We start from the raw sequence: 19,605 nt of genomic DNA, 5'->3' as shown, positions 1-19,605 counted from the left end.
AACCAGTCTCTTCATGAACTATTAAGTTCGAAGTTCCTTTAGGTACCCCCAGCAACTGTTTTAAGAAATTATTTTCTGCCACTTGGATACCGTCCGGTGCTGCGTATCCCCACAATTCGCTACCATAGCTGGCAATCGCTACACTCTTTGCCTGATAGATTTTCAGCATAGCCGCTATTGGGCGCATTCCCATTTTTGCAGCAAAATTAAAAATCGCTGCATTAGTCCTTGACACGTCCCCCCTTCTCCCCCGGACTAGCAGTCCCCAATCCAGGTGGTCATCCAATAAGACACCCAGGTAGAAGAAAGTAGATGTTATAGGCACTTTTTCCTCGTTCACCTTAAAGGTGTACTGCCTCTTGGGACGTAACCCGACTTGCATTGCATAGGATTTTGAATTATTTATGGCCAGATCTCGTTCAGCCATAAACCTACGAAAGGTGTCGATCAGAGTCTGCAGACTTCTAGGGGTACGTGCTAGGAGAACAGCATCATCTGCACAAAGCAAGACGGGCAGTCCCTTGCGTCCCACAAAAGGGAAGTCAGCCCCTGTTTCTAGCAAGGTCTTACCTAAATCATTGATATAAAGATTAAAAAGAAACGGGGCTAAAATGCACCCCTGCCGTACACCCCTTTCAGTGCAAAAATCCCTCGAGACCCTCAGATCCTGTGCGAATCTGATGTTTGCCTTAGTGTCTCTGTGCAGATCCATCAGAAAGTCCACCAAGTTAGCCTCTACCCCCATAGCCCTCATGGACTGACGCATCTTCCCCTGATTGGCACAGTCAAAAGCGGAGGAAAGATCCATGAAGGCCATAAAAAGGCCATAAAAAGGCCCTCAGCCCCTTGGTTTTCAGAACACCTCAGACTCCTCAGACAAGAAGTGAGGAGGCGGGAGCGATTGTGGCACTCTGGTTGGGACTTAAAGGATAAGGAAGCCCATAAGACTCTGCTGAGGAAGTACAAGGCTGAAATTATAAAGGCCAAACAAGAGCATTTTACGGCCCTGACTACCTCTCTGTCGTCGCCTAAAGAGCTCTTCAGGGTAGTGGATTCCCTTATAACCCTCCAAACCCCAGATCCCATTGTAGCTTCCCAAGAGCTGTGCAATAACATTGCCTCTTTTTTCCAGTCTAAAATATTAGACATCTACTCAGCCTTGGAGCTACAAAGATCTCTCATCAGTGGGCCTCCTGCTCTGGGGAATATGGACCTTGCCCCTGCAGAAATACTTCCTATAGAAATTTTAGACTCTTTTCCCCCTCTCTCTCTAGAGGATATGGATATCCTCCTCAATAAAACTAAATCTGGCTCACCCCTGGATGTATGCCCCCTCAGGATTCTTAAACAGTGCAGGGATACTCTCCTGCCCCCTCTGCTTGACATAATGAATAGTGCCATGAGGGATGGCCTTTTCCCCACCCAATGGAAAAATGCGGTGGTAAAACCTTTACTCAAAAAGGCCTCTCTGGTCCTGCGATTTTAAAAAACTTTCGGCCTATATCTTTGCTCCCAGCTCCAGCAAAGATGCTGGAAACACATCTTAATAAACATCTTGCCGCATTTGTAGAGAGTTCGGGCTGTCTTGATTCATCCCAACATGGTTTCAGGAGGGCACACAGCACCGAGTCGGCCCTCACCATAGTGTTGGATAATATCCGCACGTGTGTCGACGGGGGCCAGACCACCCTCCTGATCCTTTTGGATCTGACGGCGGCCTTCGATACCCTCTCTCCCTCAGTGCTAACAGCTCGGCTGAGGGAGGTTGGGGTTCAGGGCTCAGCCTTAGATCTACTCACTTCTTTCCTCAGTCATCGAGTGCAAAGAGTGAAGTTGGGGGAATATCTATCTCCATCCCTGCCTGTGCAATGTGGGGTCCCCCAGGGGTCGGCTCTTAGTCCGACCCTATTCAACATCTATGTGACCCCACTTGCCAGGCTTATAAGATCTTATGGGATGGAGATAGTATCCTATGCGGATGACACCCAGATCTTTGTCTCTCTCTCCCAATCAGGTGCCCCGACTGCCTCCAACTTTAGATCTTGCATGGAGGCAGTCGGACAATGGATGATTCACAATTCATTGAAACTGAATGGAGAGAAGACGGAGGTGATGGTGTTTGGTGGGAAAGAAGACGTATGGTCATCTTCCTGGTGGCCAGACTCATTAGGAGCTTGCCCCACCCCTACCTCCTCCGCGAAAAACCTCGGGGTCATGATTGATCCTGCCCTCAACCTGGGTAAACAGGTTAGTAGAACTATCTCTACCTGCTGGGGCATTATCCACATCCTGAAGAGGATAAGGCATTACCTGTCACTGCAGGCAAGGAAACAGCTTGCAGTTGCCCTTATTGGTTCTCGCCTGGACTACTGCAATGCGCTGTACACTGGACTGAACAAAGGTCTAGTGCAGCGCTTGCAGGTAGTCCAGAACGCTGCTGCCAGGTTTGTGCTGGATCTCCCCAAACGGGCTTCAGCTACAGCGGCCAGAAAGTTGCTACACTGGCTCCCTGTTGAGGATCGTATCCGTTTCAAGACCCTATGTATGACTTATAGGGCCCTTGCCAAAAATAGCTCCACTGGTGTAGGATCTATCCTGTCCCGCTATACTCCCTCCAGGGACCTGCGTTCCTCCAGTAGACTTCTCCTGTCAGTCCCTCGCTCTAGAAGAGCCAAATGGGGTGGCAGGGCTTTTCCACTTTGGCGCCCAAGTGGTGGAATGCCCTTCCACTGGAACTAAGATCACTACCCACTCTGCAGGCATTCAGAAGTGCTCTGAAGACACATCTCTTTGTGCAGGCCTATCTGTAATGGTGTCAGGCTTATAAATTTGATATGCTTTGTTAGGCGCCTTGATGCCTTCGGGTTATTGTTTGCGCGTTATAAATTTTATTCAAATCAAATCAATGTAGATTGTCCCCTGGCGGGCAACAGTATACTTTCCGAGGTTCAGATAGAGGTTAAGGCATTGAGCCAAGGTTGAGTGACCCATGCGAAACCTGTACTGAATATCTGATAGAATCTTATTTTCTTCCATCCAGGCCGCCAATCTATTTAATACGACTCCACCTACAACCTTAACCACAGAGTCGATTAGGGAAATTGGTCTATAATTCATTGCGCAATTACGACCGCCCTTGTTAAACACAGGTACGATTGTGGAGATACCCCATGATACCGGGCACCCTTCCTTCGCTGTTGCATTAAGCACCGCCACACAAAATCGATGCCCAGAGAGAGGGATTAGATTTTAAAAGGTCCGGTGGAACACCATCTGGGCCAGGTGCCTTATTACACAACAAACTGGCAATACCTTCCTCCACTTCTCTTTTTGTAAATACAATCGTATCATTATTCTGAGTTCTCACTTGCAGCCGGGTAAGGTTGAAGCACTCTTAAAAATACAACTAAAGTGGGTCACCCATTCCTCTTCCGTTATATTAGTACCCAGATCCTCATCTCTGTCCCTGGCAAAAAGAGGTCTATTAACAATACTCCAGAATCTAGTACTGCTGCATAATGTAGATGGATCTAATAATTCCCACCAGGTAGCCTCCTTCAGTTCCGTTTTACGATTTGCCAATATCTTTTTATATTTGAGATGGAGAATACGAATCTGGGTTTGATCCCTCGGATTCGCTTTTGGAATTTCAAATTTAACTCTCTTGCAGTTTTGGAATATAATGGATTAAACCATTTGGGTTCGTCAATCAACCTTTATTTTGTCGGCACTGATAACAATGCCCCCACCTTGGAGACAATCCCTTTAAAAGCTTTAAGAACGCCCTTAACAGTAGAATCAGGTTCCACACAATAGGTAAATTCTGCATCACAAGATTCATGAACCTTTTCATAAAATAGGGATGGGGTTACTTGGGACCATTTAAGGCGACGCCTACCATCAGTCTGCTTCAGCGTACCCGGTGCTACCACCCTGCCCTGACTTTTCAATATGCTACCCCCCAGGTGCACACACACAGGATTATGATCACTAAATGCACTCTCCATTATTACAAATCCCAGTAAAGAGGACTGAATGCTTGCAGAGATCAGAATATGATCTATAAAGGACCCACCACTACGACCTTTAAAGGTCAGGACCATCTGTTTACTGGATGGTGCTGCAAAAGACATAGAAGAGAGCAAGTCATATTCATTAAGCAGATCGTTAAGTGTGTCTCCCTGAATGGAATGCTCAAAATGGAGACCCTGGGTCCTTGCACAGCCCAAATCTCTCATACTAGTGATTTCAGGATCACCGCAAGGGTGAACATTAAAATCTCCTGCAATCATAAGGCTGTTTCTAAAGGAGCCACAAAACTGCTTAACAAAACTATTCAGCTGAGTTCTCTTACTGACCCCCTGTCTGTACACTGCATTATAAAAATTAATCAGACACAGTCTAGAATGACCTTGCCATAAAACAATTGCTTGAAAATCACTATGAGCAGAGGAAATATCCTTAATCTTACAATTCAAGGACAGAGATACAAAAATAACCAGACCACCCCTGGCTCTTCCACTGACTACTGGGGAGGCCGGCACAAAAAAAGCTTTATACCCCTCCAAGAATAGGTTACAGTTCACCGTCCAAGTCTCATGAAGGCAAATCATGGAGAAATGCCTGATGAACTGCACCCATAATGGGCCTATGATCTTATCTGCTAGCCCAGCAATATTCCAAGACAGAACATTATAGTCCTCTATCTTGGATTGATCCACAGATGGTGCAATGGATAAATCCTCCAATAGCACAGGGATAGGTAATTCCAACTGTGCCTGAGCTGGTAATTCTCCATCAGTTAAATCCTCTAATGACTCAGCAATAGATATCAATTGATCTAGAAACCCTGCACCAGGAGAGACGGGGTCAGCAGACACTGATAGCCGGGCTATTGAATCTTGGTGCTCTGAACTATATCTCAGTCAATCGCAGTCATTCGACCCAGAAAGGACTGCAAATCTATTTGGCCCCTGTACAATAGAAGAAAAATGACAATCCCCCGGAAAATTAAACCTTTCAACCAGAGGGTTAAAAAATCTGGCCCTAGTCAGCTCCACCGGCTTATGAAGCTACGTATGACGCACTGGGTTCAAGTTAGTCTGACTTGGGTTCTCCGCCTTATAAAAATATCCCAAGGGCAATATCTGAATGCCTTGCACCCTATTTGCCAAACCATCATTGACCTCCCACAAAATTCTCTCTACGGGCAATGGGTTGTTAAAATTCACCACAATGCAGTCACCCTCCCTTGTTTTCCTAGAACTTCCCAACCAGGCAACACGACGAACCATGATAATATTGCGATCAATCGCAGGACCAACATCAGTGCTGCTGGACAGCCAATGAATAACCTTATTTTTACGTTGAAAAAAGTCCTCCTTTGATCCAGTTGGGAGAGACGGCACATTCCCTAAGATAACCATCAGCGGTGTTGATTGAGGGGGGAGATCGATAACTGCTAAATTCTGCTGTGCATCATTGGAGTACCCCTGCGGCAAGCCCCCATTCTTTCCCACAACACTAGGAGCTGGACCAGGTTGCTTTACTGCCTGAGCCCCATTTATCGTCAAACAATCCGGCGCCTTATCACACATCCCCCTGAACTGCTGGAGAACAAAACTGCAGCAGGTGATGCACTAATAATTGGTGGACAAGGCCCTCCAGACTTCCCCTCTATATGCACCTTAGCCAATGCATTTTTTAATTCAGAAGGGAAGGACACAGCACAGCATTGAGTTTGCAAGGATTGTATAATTTTGTGCTGGTCAGCTATAATTTGCTCAATGATATGTAGCTTAACCATAATTGGGCGTAATTTATCTTCCAGTATATTACACGGGGTGGATTTAAACACTTCCATCAGTGGGAGGTCAGCCGCAGCGGTGGCTACTGACAAAGGCGCCCTGATATCTGGTGCTGGTGATAGCAATACATTTGATTTAATCTTTTTATGCTTGGCTGCTTATTGCTTTACCTTTTCTCTTCCTGCTACCATTTGATTGGCGTGCCCCCCAATTGTTGCGGCAGATTAAGGCCACCCGATACCTCGATGTGAGTAGTAGAAGCCGTCCTTCCTTCCCCACTCTTTCTTCTAGTAGCTGCAGTGACAACCCCCTGCCTATTTGCCACAATAACAACAGGTAACAGGGGCAGAGCTGCAGCATCCTGCTGTAACTCTGGTACAGGGGAGAGCACATCCGTATCTTGAGTAACATTACTCAACCCCGTGTAAGTATGGTGCTTCCAACCTCGTCAGAGCAAACTTTTGAGTGATTAGTAGCCCCACCCAGGAGCGGTAATAGGTCGCTAGTAGGGGGTCTGGATAACCGTCTGTTTACCTTCTCGATCTCCCTATCTGTCACAGTAGCAGCTCTAGATAAGAAGGCATCCATAGTAGTTACAGTTGCCTTTGCAATACCTAAAGCCACATCCTGGTTTACCTGAGTCTTACGCCTCCCGATAATGGATACACTAGGTTAATACACCAAACTTGCCCTAGACAGGTAAAGTCTCAAAGAATAATTATCCAGTAACAGATTTAACACTGGGCTTCCCTGTTGCAAGGCCGCCCAGTAATAACATAAAAATAGAACTAATATTTCAAATATAAAATAGAGACACCATAAAAAATAAAACAATATTCATGAGACTAGATATAAACATTTAAACATTAAACAAATACTAAATATCCTAGCTCAGTCCAGTCTTTTCTGGATACAAATCAAAGTCACTGACCAAGTCCTTGGAAGCACTGATATGCCATCGAAAAGGGGTTAGCCCAGCCCTGCCTTCTCCTGGCTACGACGGGTGTGGAGGGCCTGCCCTTGGCCCGGGCACGCTCACGGGTGTCCCTGGTGCTTCTCTGTGGCATTGGTAGCACGCGCCTTGCTGGGGACGCTGGTAAATTAAGTCCCCCACTGGCCGCGACTCTTCCTGGCTTCCCCTGCAGCAAGGAACGGCGAGGTCGTTGCAGTCTCCTTGGACTGTTCCTGGTAGGTGACAGAGTTCACCAAGAGTGAAGAGCACTGTCTCTGTGCTGAGCCTGGCAGCCAGCTACTAGGCACAAGCAATCTCGACGCGTTCTCAGGGCTAGAAAATAGGGCAAGGCAAGGCAAATGCAGGGCAAACCTCGGCCCCTTGGCCCCTCAGATCAAGCCCGGTTGAGGCGAGGAAAAGAGAACAGCTAGCGAGGGACCACACCCTAAGGCGGCTGGGTCGGGTGGAGCCGAGGCTCTGAAGCCCTGCGCTAGCTCCCACCGCCGATTACCTGGCTGAACCTTGACCACGCTCTTCAGCCAAAGGGCCCCCCCTGCGGTTGTTGGCTTGTTTAGCGGGGTTAGCTGGGTTAAGGGCGGGTAGCGACGGGATGAGGGTACTTAATCTCTGTGAGGCTCCTTGTAAGCTTCTGCACTCCTCCTCTGCTCTGCGCCGCTCACAAACCCCAAGCACAAAGCACATAGAGCAAGCCGAGAGGCACCTCATGCTATGGTTGCTCAGCTGCCTCGCCTTCTTGACAGCTGGCTCCTTGCTCCTACTGACCCGCGGTGCTGCAAACCGACGCCCACCACTTCATCAAAGATAGCAGCGCCCAAACCATGTAAGTTGAAGCCGAGTGTGGTTTTCTCTTCAAAGCCGCTCACTTTGGCCTGGTCCCGCTTCCCCTTCAGCTACAGCAAATCTCTCAATTTCCCTTTTTTCAATGAGTCGCTCACCGTACTTTTAAGAATGTCTTTCGGGGTTGTTAATTTCCTATATCATATGTTGCTGCACCCATCGTTTTGTTTCTCCTCTCTTCCTCTATCTTTTTTTCCTAGCAATCTGTAGACCTATTTACAAACCTCACCTCACTTCAATGCATCGCCTCCTCTTCTATATTGCACAGATTTCTTTTTTGATTTTCACCTAGTCATGATCTCTATACTCAACTTTGAACACAAAGCCTTATTATAATGTTTATAAATGTGGCCCGGGTAAACAGTGTCAGTTGGTATCTATAGGAGGGGAAAGGCGTGCACACAAAAATATTTAAAAATATAACTCACCTGAACCGACATCCTCTGCTCCAGACCTCTTCCGACGAATGTATGCTGCTGTGTGGGCACCAAGTCTGGTGCCACTCTCCATTGGAGGGAGCGGCCTTTCACGGCACTCCCCAGCACCCTGGAGGCTGTACTTACTCTAACACAGCTTTCCTAAGACGGATGGGTTAGAGTTTTCAAATTGGGCATGTCTGGCTGACCTTCATAGGACGGCCAGCCAAAGAGACTCCTCCCAGCCAAAGAGACTCCACCCTTCAACTCCACCCTCCAACTCCAACTCCACCCTCCAACTCCCCCATCCAACTGCCACTCCAACTCCACCCTCCAACTCCAACTCCAACTCGACCCTCCAACTTCAACTCCAACTCCACCCTCCAACTCCAACTCCACCCTCCAACTCCAACTCCACCCTCCAACTCGAACTCCAACTCCACCCTCCAACTCCAACTCCACCCTCCAACTCCAACTCCACCCTCCAACGCCACCCTCCAACTCCAACTCCACCCTCCAACACCACCCTCCAACTCCAACTCCACCCTCCAACTCCACCCTCCAACTCCACCCTCCAACTCCACGCTCCAACTCCAACTCCACCCTCCAACTCCACCCTCCAACTCCAACTCTACCCTCCAACTCCACCCTCCAACTCCACCCTCCAACTCCACCCTTCAACTCCACCCTCCAACTCCAATTCCACCCTCCAACTCCACCCTCCAACTCCGCCCTCCAACTCCAACTCCACCCTCCAACTCCAACTCCACCCTCCAACTCCAACTCCACCCTCCAACTCCACCCTCCAACTTCACCCTCCAACTCCACCTTCCAACTCCACCCTCCAACTCCAACTCCACCCTCCAACTCCACCCTCCAACTTCACCCTCCAACTCCAACTCCACCCTCCACACTTCAACTCTACCCTCCAACTCCACCCTCCAATTCCACCCTCAAACTCCACCCCCCAACCCCACCCTCCACCCTTCACCCTTCAACTCCACCTTCAACTCCACCCTCCAACTCCACCCTCCAATTCCACCCTCCAAATCCACCCTCCAACTCCAACTCCACCCTCCAACTCCAACTCCACCCTCCAACTCCAACTCCACCCTACAACTCCACCCTCCAATTCCACCCTCCAAATCCATCCTCCAACTCCACCCTCCAACTCCACCCTCCAACTCCAACTCCACCCTCCAACTCAACTCCACCTTCCAACTCCACCCTCCAACTCCACCCTTCAACTCCACCCTCACCATCCAACTCCAACTCCAACTCCACCCTCCAACTCCAACTCCACTCTCCAACTCCACCCTCCAACTCCGCCCTCTAACTCCAACTCCACCCTCCAACTCCAACTCCACCCTCCAACTCCACCCTCCAACTCCAACTCCACCCTCCATCACTCAGGAGCACCACCACATCACTCAGGGACACCACCACATCACTCAGAAACACCACCACATCACTCGGGGACACCACCACATCACTCTGGGACACCAACACACCACTCAAGAACACCACCACATCACTCAGGAACACCACCACATCACCCAGGAACACCACCACATCACTCAGGGGCACCACCACATCACTCAGCCCAACCACATCATCACTCAGCACCACAACAGCACTGTCCTTGCTTGCTACCAACAAGCATTGCCATAGCCAATAGGACTCGTATTAGGAAAGTGTACGTTATTGGCTTTGTGAATAACAATGCTATTAATTTATATATTTTCAAATCCATCACATATTAAAAAAATGTGTCATTTACAATACCAATAGCTCACACTTTCCTAATGCGAGACCTATTGCATTGCAAATGCTTGTTTATTTTGGGCACTTGGTAGACTACCTGTGTGCCAGATCTTAGAGAGCAGGGGGTACATATTTGATTGGATAACCTTGATAAATTGAGTTATTAGCATTATAGAAGATTTTGTGCAAAATACATGCTGCTTTAAACTGTGAATTTTGTTTCACTAGAGACCAGTAAGTTTTCTGCCGGTCTCAGATGCATGAAAAACCTAATCAGCACTGTAAGCACGATGACAGACACATTCTGAATGTGTTGCTTTCCTTTCAATGCTTTAATATTAATAATAATAAAGTAGTTTATAAAGCGCATGGTGACGCCTTCCCGGCGTGTCCCCGTGCTGTGGAGATCAAGTTATCAAGCAGCAATTAGCACCCCCCTCCGCCTACCTACTGTTTTATAGATTATACAGATGTGTTTTCAAAAGACTTCTAAACTTGGTTTCGGATTCATCCAGTCTTAGGGATGTCGGGAGTGTGTTCCAATTTTTTGCCACTACAGCTCTATAAGAGCGGCCACCGAGTTTTGCTCTTTTTACACGGGGGATCGACAGCAGACCCGTCCCCTCTGAGCGTAAAGCTCTGTTAGGCTCATACCTATGTACTAGATCTTGAAGATAGGATGGAGCTTTATGCTGGAGTATTCTATGGCACACTAAGAGAGCTTTAAACATCACTCTCTTCCTGACCGGTAGCCAATGTAGGGCCGCTAAAGCTGGTTTGGATGCTGCTCTTCTAGGGAGTCCTAGAACAAGACGAGCTGCTGTCTTTTGGAGGACTTGCAGGCGCCCTAGACTATTTTCTGTAGCGCCTAAAAACAAAACGTTCCCGTAATCCATAAGGGACGTCACCAGCGCCTGAGTCATAGTGCGTCTGGCATCCAGCTGGAGTAAGTCTAGGGTGTGGTTTAGTGTTTTCAATACCCAAAAAGACTTTCCCACTAGGCGACGAATGTGGCCTTCGTAGGACAGAGTGGGATCAACCCATATTCCCAAGTTCTTAGCTTCCTTGCAGGGGACCGGCGTTGGACCCAGACATGTTGGCCACCAGTCTGGTGTCCAGCTCAGGTTGCTCCCACCCACCACCATTACCTCCGTTTTTGATCCATTTAGCTTCAGACAATGCAAGTCCATCCATTCAGCTAAAGCTTGCATACAAGCCTTAAAGTTGGATGCCGCCGTTGAAGGTGCTTGAGACAGAGAGATCAGCAGTTGGGTGTCATCTGCGTAGGAGACCAACTCTACACAGTACGCTTGCACACCCTTTAGATGACAGACACATTTTGAATGTGTTGCCTTCCTTTCAATGCTTTACTGAGTAGGCCTACGAACAACCTATTGCAGTGCTAACACCATGGACGAACACACACAGTAGCTACCAGTGAGAGTTCCCTGAGTGAGCATAAAATATGAAAACAGCAAGAGGAAAATTAATTGCCATGCTCATTTAGGAATCGAAAGTACTTTAACCAAACCCAAGGGACTTGTAACTTTCTCACCAGACTGGGCGGCTGCCCAAGTAAGGTTGGCCTGACTGAATCTTGCCAGCAACCTTGATTAGCCCATTAATAATTAGCTCAGATTTGTTTGCAATGAGTTTCAGGAAGTTCTGTTTCATTCCAACCGGAAATCAATTAAGCAGCCACCTAGATTCTGAGGGCAGTCAAGTGTCATTTTATCTAACCTGTCTACGATATGAGGTGCATTGGTGTACATCATTGCTCAGCAGCTATGTAGCTTGATAAGCTAAAGTAAGCATGTGATGTAGATGTTAAACAACAGTGGAAACAAACGGGAGCCCTGCGGGATGCCACATTTAATCGGCAAGACATTGGACCAGAAAGGACATAATATCAACTTGCAAGCAGTTGGGCGGGAAGGAGATAAACCAGTTTACAACTGGACCACATAACTCAAACTGCTGCAACTGCTGGATCAAGATGAACGGTTCCACCATATCAGATACAGAAGGATAGGCTTTCAGAATCCCTGTTGTCTACGATGCTCATGAACCAAATTAATCAAAGCTGGCTTTGTTCCTGGCTTCAGTTGGAAGTACATTGGTGCTTGATTAAATACTTTTATCACTTTCAGGTAGGATAACAAATGCTCCCCCACTAGTTTTCCTATCAATCTCTCAAGTGCTGATATCAGAGTTATAGGGAAGTAGTTTTCAACTATGCCATATTCCGTTTCTGCTTTTTCTGAGATGGAGTAATGAACTCTACTTTCCATTTCTTTGAGACAAAACCAGTGGAGAGGGACAGATTTAATAGATGTGCAAAGAAAACCCGCCATTGCCTTGACAAGGATCTTTTACAGGCTCTTAACTTAATTTGTACAGAGAGACTAAATGCAATGTTTCCAATAAATGAAATGGTACATTACTTGTAAATTAAAAATACTTTATTAAATAATTTAGAATTAGATCACAAATATTCTATTTTATATATATTTTCTAACATTAATGTACTTGTGTTTATATTTTAAGTATTGTAAGTATTTCATTTTATTTAAACAGTATTTCCTATGGGGATTTACTTTAAGTCCCTACTTCCATTATTTTCAATGACAGGGCGTTGCAGTACCACCGGATGGCCTTGTGTAGTGCAGCACATGCTACAAAAGTGTAATTAACTACAAAAATGTAAGTTACTAAAAAAAGTGTCGTTTTGAATACAAAATGTGGAAAACTTACTTTAAAGTGTAAGTTACTTTGTGAATCGGGCCCTGTGAGATCAAAATGCACCTTGGAAATACCAAGAATAGAGAAGGAAGCATTTGAAGATCACTCAAAGCCTTCTCTTAGGATGTTTTATGTATTGGAAACAAACAGGCACATGCATCAAGAAAAGCTTTTGCAAGTCCTTAATTGCAATTATTAATGAATCGCAATTAAGGACTCTCAAAACCCTATACATGTAGGAATCACTATTAAAATAGCGATTTCTAAACATTCCTTAATTGAGACTCACACTTTGCAAGTTGCAATTAAGGAATGGCTCCCCAGGCCCATAGGAATGAATGGGAGATTGCATGCACAATTTGCGAGTACCAATAGGTACATGCAATTTCAAGGGTGCAAAGGTGTCATAAGGACACCCTGTTGCACCCCTGAAATTGTGATGTGCACCCATGCTAGACACGCACATGCCCAAAGGGCATGTGTGTGCGCAACATGAAACTTTAAAAAATGCACTTTAGTGCATTTTTAAACGTTTTTGCAAATTACTGACCAGTTTAATTGCTCAGTAATTTGCAGTCCAAAATAGCAAAATCGATATTTAAAAGTGATTCTTTCATTGCATTTAAGGAATCGCAAATTGCGGTTCCTGAAATGCAATTGCAATTTAAGAAATCGCAGTAAACTGCGATTTCTTAAATTGCGAGTGCCTTACACCTTGATGCATCGCAAAAGTCTTTTTTGCGGGCACAAAAGGCGGATTTTTGCGAATCACACCGTTTGCGCTCGCAAAAAAGTTTGATGCATGTGACTGAACATATCCAACAGACAGGTTAAGTAAAATATGCGAAACCCAATTATAATTATTAAACAAAAATTGCAATCAAGAAAATAACTCCCCCATATTTAGATATATTTAGTTTCAAGGGTCTGATTAAAACATACCAGCTCAAGAGCCACTCAAAAGTGAGGCTTGTTTTCAGTAATATGGACAACTGGCCACTTGGCACTGGACTGAAAGCCCCAGCATATTTGTCCCAGCTGCAGAGACTCTGCCATATGCTAAAGACTTCCTATCGCCTCTGACCTTTTTCCGGTCTGACTCCTCAATTTAATTCTGAAAGTCTGCTTTGCAGAGTGCCAAGTGGCCGAGACACTCACACCTGGGGGCAGTGATGCGTTCATTTACCTCTGTATCAGCGTCTGTCGCTGGTTGCTTTGATCTAGGATACTCTAGGTATGTATTCTCACATGTGAAGAAGAAGGATGAAACATTTCAATGTTCCTTTGATGGGCTGTACTTGATACAGACCAGTGCGCCTGCTGAGAATGCCAGGAAGGCACATTTTTGGAAGCATGTCCCTGGTTAATAAATGTTGTTATCACTGTACACCTGGACAGAAGAAACTCAAAGGTCCTGATTACAAGTCAAACAGAGCACATTTACTGCATCGTTTGTATGCATTAATTTCACTCCATTCGGATGCAAGTCTTCCATGTGCGAATTTTTGCATGTAATTTAACAGTGCTGTAAAACTGCTTGAGAATAAGCCGTTTGCAGAAAAATGCGATTTAACTGTGTTGTAAAATACCATGCAGAAAAATGAGATTTAACTGTCTTGTAAAATCCCATGCAGAAAAGGAAAAAAAGCTTTTACAAGTTAAAAGTTGTGAGGAAACTTTTGGGACATAAGGAATTAGCAGCTAAATTCACCACCTGGCCACAGCAGATGGTAAACACAAATCATAGATGTAATCAGCTTATGAAAAAGGAAAGCATATCTAAACTTATGTTTTTGTAATTTGATATACGAAATATTTTTAAAAATGTAATTATGAACACAACTATTTGCAACTTTTTAAAAAAGCAATATAAAATTATCGATTTCTTTGAGGTATAGGTAGATGTGTATAATTATGGGCCTAGGCAGAAGCAAAAATTGCAAATAAAATATTTACTTTAAATGTTTCAAAACTAATAATTTGGAGAAAAATATTTTTATGTGAATCAACCAAAACAGTGTATTAAAAGTGATTTCAATAGAAACAAAACATTTTCAAAAAATGCCTTTGCTGTACGACAAATGTTACATAAAGTATATAAAATAATAACAAATAAATAAAAAATAGTTCACAAATACATCGAAGAAGGTCTTATCATGCTATACACCTTGTCAAGTATAATAAATAGCCTATTAACACCTAAATATATATGTTACACAATACCAGACTCAAAAACATTGTAATTTCCTCTTAGTAGCAACACTTACGATGCACTCTTTTTTGCAGGAGTAGTATCGTGTCCTTGTATATTCGCCATCTGAGCAGACCTTCTTCACAGCTTGATAGAGCACAACTGTTCAGAAATCGTTGAATAGGTGGCTACTGGGGAAGAATGGCAGCTTGAGCTTGTGGTGAGTGGACAGATTTGCCTATGTGGAAATTGTCTCAGTACCCCTGTCTGGAGGGCACAAGTATGTGCATCTGATGAATGAGGCATGGTGACATGACCTTCTGCTACCCGTCTTGTGAATTGTCTAACTGCATGTTTCATGTCGCAGATGACGCATTGATTAGTCCTGTGTTCAGCAAGGTCCACTAATATTTGTCATTGAGCAGACCTCATGTCACATCACAACCTCACCCTATGCCGTGACATGTATATATTTTTTTGTTGCTACAGTCTGATGACTTAACCCATTTTGTCACGCAGGGTTTCCATTCTGTTGCTTACTGCAATGATGGAATTTATTGATTTCCATGAGTTGTGCTATAAAGCAGACTGTGTTCCCTCCATTATGGAAATTGTCTGCAATATTTGGGCCAAAGTGTGTACAACTGAAGTTGTGGCTAACGATGCTGGAACTGTTGAAGCAACAGTTTATTCTTCTTCACCAGATGGGCTCCACTCTATATCAGCCCCTTCATCTGTTTCTCTGATAGGGTCATGTGAGAACGTCATCCTTTTTGCTCTGATCACCCCGTTTGTTGATTGCTACTGCTGGTAGCTGACTCATTGTGCCCTGGGCTCTGCTAACCAGACCCAGGGCCAGCGCTCTGTGTTAAAGATATATGGTAATTAGGTATCATTACAATTGGTATAACAACCTACCAGTAAGCCCCTAGTATATAGTAGGGCATGTAGGTTAACAAGCTTTTAAAATCAAAGTATATGCAAATTCGATTTCGAAATTAAAGGTAATTGCAAAGTCTTAAAATATTTTTTTTACATATAGGTGACCCCTATGGTCTCCCCTAGGTGCTCCAGGGGTAGGGTGCCTAGTAACTATAAGTAGGGCGTTTTAAAAGATGTTTATATGCCCTGGTGAAGGAAAAACTGCCAATTCTGTTTGTCTCCATTGTAGCAAAATAGCTCCTTAGGCTAACATGGGAATATTTTAATAAAGTATAACTTTTGAAAGGAGTGAGGTGAACATATAAATCAAAGACTTAAAAGAATTGCTATGATAAATCCAACAACTTTCCAAGGTTAAATTAGTTAAAACTTACATAAAATATGTTATAGAACTTGCTTTTCTGATGTGCCAAAATCCAGCCTTCTAGCAGCCTCTCCTGATTGGCCAGACTTTGACAGGCTGAGCCAAACTGCTCTGATGAGGTGTGAACTGGCCTGCATAGAGGCAAAGGACATCTGGTGGGAGGAGATCTGTAGCTGCAGAGCAAAAGGTAGTGGGGTTGGAGAAGCTAAACTGGTCTTTAAAGAGGGAATGACAGTTAGGACAGGACACAGGCTCGCCCCTACTTCCTGCACCCCAAGTCAGACTGAAGCCGCAGTGAATTGAATTAGCACAGGGACTGGAAGCGGAATGTTAGGAAAAGTTAACTACACCAGTGGATTGACTTAGCCAGATCTTAACCTCCAGGAGAGAGTTTTTCCATTTTGGATGCTATAAAATAGTGCTTTGTGGAACTACAGTATGCCACACTTTGGGGGAAGTTGTCATACCCGAGGGTAGCACACTGTACACCATTGGTCAGGAGGGCCCTCTGCTTGTCACCCCGAGTCACGGATAAGTATGGAAGAAGGGCCTGGCAACTCAGATCCCTGCCAGAAAATACAAGAAGAACAAGGACTGCCCTGCTGGAACCCCTACCCTGCACCAAGAGGGCTGCACTCTGAACGACTACATTCTCTGCACACGTTGGGTTTCAGCAAAAGAAGGACTATGCCTGAGCAGTGGAATCCCTGAAAGCAACTGGTTATAAGAGTCCCACCTGCATCATCCCCGCCTAGAAGAGTGCAGCTGGACAGGGTGCAGTGGACTTTTAAGGAGTTGACCAGATGCATTGTGGGTCTTTTAGTCCCAACTTCCCAAGGAGCAATTCAGAGATTCTAGAACCCTGGATTGGTGTTGTGGATCCTCAAAGACCCAGAAGAAATATCTGGAGAAGAAGGTCTGCCCTGCTGGACCCTCGGACTGCACAAGAGAGGGCTGCACTCATAAGGACTGCACCTGCTGCACTCACGAGGCTTCATAACAAAAGGACTTTACCTGTCTTGTAGGATAAGGAGTGGACTCCCTGATCAGCAAAAGGCAGAAAAGGGCTAGGGCAACTCTAGCTGACAAGCTTCACCTAGATTTTATTTCGATTGACCATGTGCACAGTTAGAATTGTAGTCCCAGACCCCAATAGACACACCTTAGCTTCTGAGCCCTTGGCTGGTGGTGTAGACCACTTTCCTGCATCAAGAAACACTTTTGGAAGTAAGGGCCCGATTCACAGAACTAACTTAAGACAAAATCCTAAACGTACTACTTTTGGTATTCACAGAAGTTAGGATTCTGTCTTAAGTTTGTCTTAAGACAGACTTAAGACAGACTTTAAGACAGACTTAAGTTAGGATTTTGTCTTAAGTCAGTCTTAAGACAAACTTAAGACAAAATCCGAACTTCTGTGAATACCAAAAGTAGTAAGTTTAGGATTTTGTATTAAGTAAGTTCTGTGAATCGGGCCACAAGTGTAAAAGTGTTACATCTTGGGTGGACTGAACTCAGGGCTTTGTCCTGGTCCAGCATGCCCATTTTTCAATCCTTTGAGCGCTATTTGCTTCTAAGCCCTAGTTTTACCTTTAATCTTTAAAAATTCGTATCTCTGGTTCCCAACAGTGGGTGTTTGTTGTTGTCATGCCATTTTAATGATACAAATATTTTCTATTTTTATAAATTGGTGTTGGATTTTTATTATCGGTTGGGTCTTACTTATTTAATGTATTGGCGTTTTTAAATGCTTTACACACTTGTCTCCTAAGTTAAGCCTGCCTGCTCGCAGCTAGGTACCAATGGTTGAGCAAGAGAATAATGTATTCAGACCTTGACTGGACCTTATATTGTGATTGTGACCTTATTACTCGTGGTAGGTACCTACGTACACCAGCTAATAAACCACCTTCCAACATGTCATATTTGATTAACTCTTGGCCTTCAGCCAGGGTCACATCTGCAAGACCTTGGGGAAAGTGTGCCAACAACAGTGGTTGGCTAATAGATTCTGTAGCTATTGTACTGCTCTAAGATTTCGTTTTTCAGTGGTCACTATTACTGTGGCAAACTGACCTGATACAATTGTTCTTGTGGTTATTGAAGGCACAGTAATTGGGGTTACAGGTTTAGTTGTGGTGGGCTGCTGAACTGGCAATGTGTGTGCTATTATAGAAATACTATTTGCTGTTTTTCCAGATTGTGTTTTAGGTCGTTGTGCAGAGATTGGTGATGGGGTATGACTTGTAGAATCTAAATATTATTTAATTTGCTATGAAACAATCATTAAGAAATAATACATATATTTATACAATACAACATGATTACTATTGGCCATATTTTTGTTGTAAGGATACTACCTGTACCGAGTCTATGATTCTTGATTTATCACAATTTATACAGCACTATTACATGATTGCTCTTGGGAGATGAAAAACACTCTTGAATTAGCAATAAAGAGTTCTTTACTGTGCATCATTCAAAATAACTGATGAAATATAAGCGTTGTATGCATGCTACTTTACAATATAAAGAATAATTATATGTTCGGTTCAGCGTGGCTTTGGAAATGGAATAGGGGAGGGGAGGGGCATGCGTTCAGAGCAGAGGTTACACTGTACGGGGATAGTATTAAATGCTGCCTCAAGACTGCAGCTGATGTTTGGTGTAGGGCAGGAAGTCATGCTGCCAAAAGCCCCTGCTCCAGAACCAGCTGTTACAGTTTTCTGCATCCAATGATTTCATGTACTTTGAGGGGCATATCAGTCATGCTTCTTAAACATTTGTACTTCAGGAATGAGTTCCCCCACACCTCCAGCTTCTTCTCTTCCTTGCGATATGTAAGAAACTGCACACCTCTTCACCCTAGGGAGTTTGCTTTAGTGCAGGACTACCACCAGTCTCCAGGCTCTCCCTTCCGTGTTTAGGAAGCAGATCCTAGCTCAGCACCCGAGGTCTTGACATTTTTTTTGGGACTAATCCACAGTCGAGGGGTGTGAAAGACAGCATTCAGTTCATCTTTGATTTGTTGCCACAATGATGATCGACTTGTGCGATTGTGTTGGACCTCAAATGCCCCATTAGGTGGCATCTTTCACCACCTCCTCTACAAGTACTTGTAGATCTTCCTCTCTGAATTTTACTTTCTGATTCGCCCATGCTTGACAATGGAATTAGATAAATAGATGGATAACTTTTTTAAATTGTGGATTAGATTGGCTTTACACTCCAGAAAATGGCTGCCAGGTGGTTAAAGGTTGGACGATATGTATCAGGAACAAAGGGATGCTAATAATGCTCAAACAAAACACCCTTCACAGCACTAGCAATGAGATGGGAAGTAGGAAATGATATACCATTTTTATATGTCATTCCTGTTGATATGGTATTTCTGCCGACGCACAGTTTTTGTGTGATTTTACCAGCCTGAAAAATTGCATGAGGGAAAATTACACCTGGTAAAATCAGATACACTAAAATAGTTTCTGTGGGACCCTGAAAATTGGCATATTCAGGCACTTTTCTAGGCCAATGGATGATTTTACCAGCTACTAATGGCAAAATATGGG

General features: G+C 44.6%; 1 protein-coding gene across 5 annotated transcripts in view; it reads left to right on the top strand.

Annotated features, from left to right (window-relative positions):
- Positions 1-19,605, top strand: part of HS3ST5 (heparan sulfate-glucosamine 3-sulfotransferase 5) — a 639,160-nt gene that overhangs the window by 397,393 nt on the left and 222,162 nt on the right. Inside the window, exon 1 of one of the 5 annotated variants that reach the window (XM_086926838.1) lies at positions 14,825-14,950. The exons of the other annotated variants lie outside the window; for them this stretch is intronic. The gene's annotated coding sequence lies outside the window, so the exon portion shown is untranslated. Of the gene's footprint in view, positions 1-14,824; positions 14,951-19,605 lie in introns of those variants that run through there. 5 annotated transcript variants of the gene reach the window in all.

The sequence above is a fragment of the Lissotriton vulgaris genome, chromosome 6 (assembly GCF_964263255.1).
Source record: "Lissotriton vulgaris chromosome 6, aLisVul1.2, whole genome shotgun sequence".
Lineage (NCBI taxonomy): Eukaryota > Metazoa > Chordata > Amphibia > Caudata > Salamandridae > Lissotriton > Lissotriton vulgaris.
Note: the sequence above shows the minus strand (reverse complement) of the source record. Positions and strands in the feature narration are given on the sequence as shown.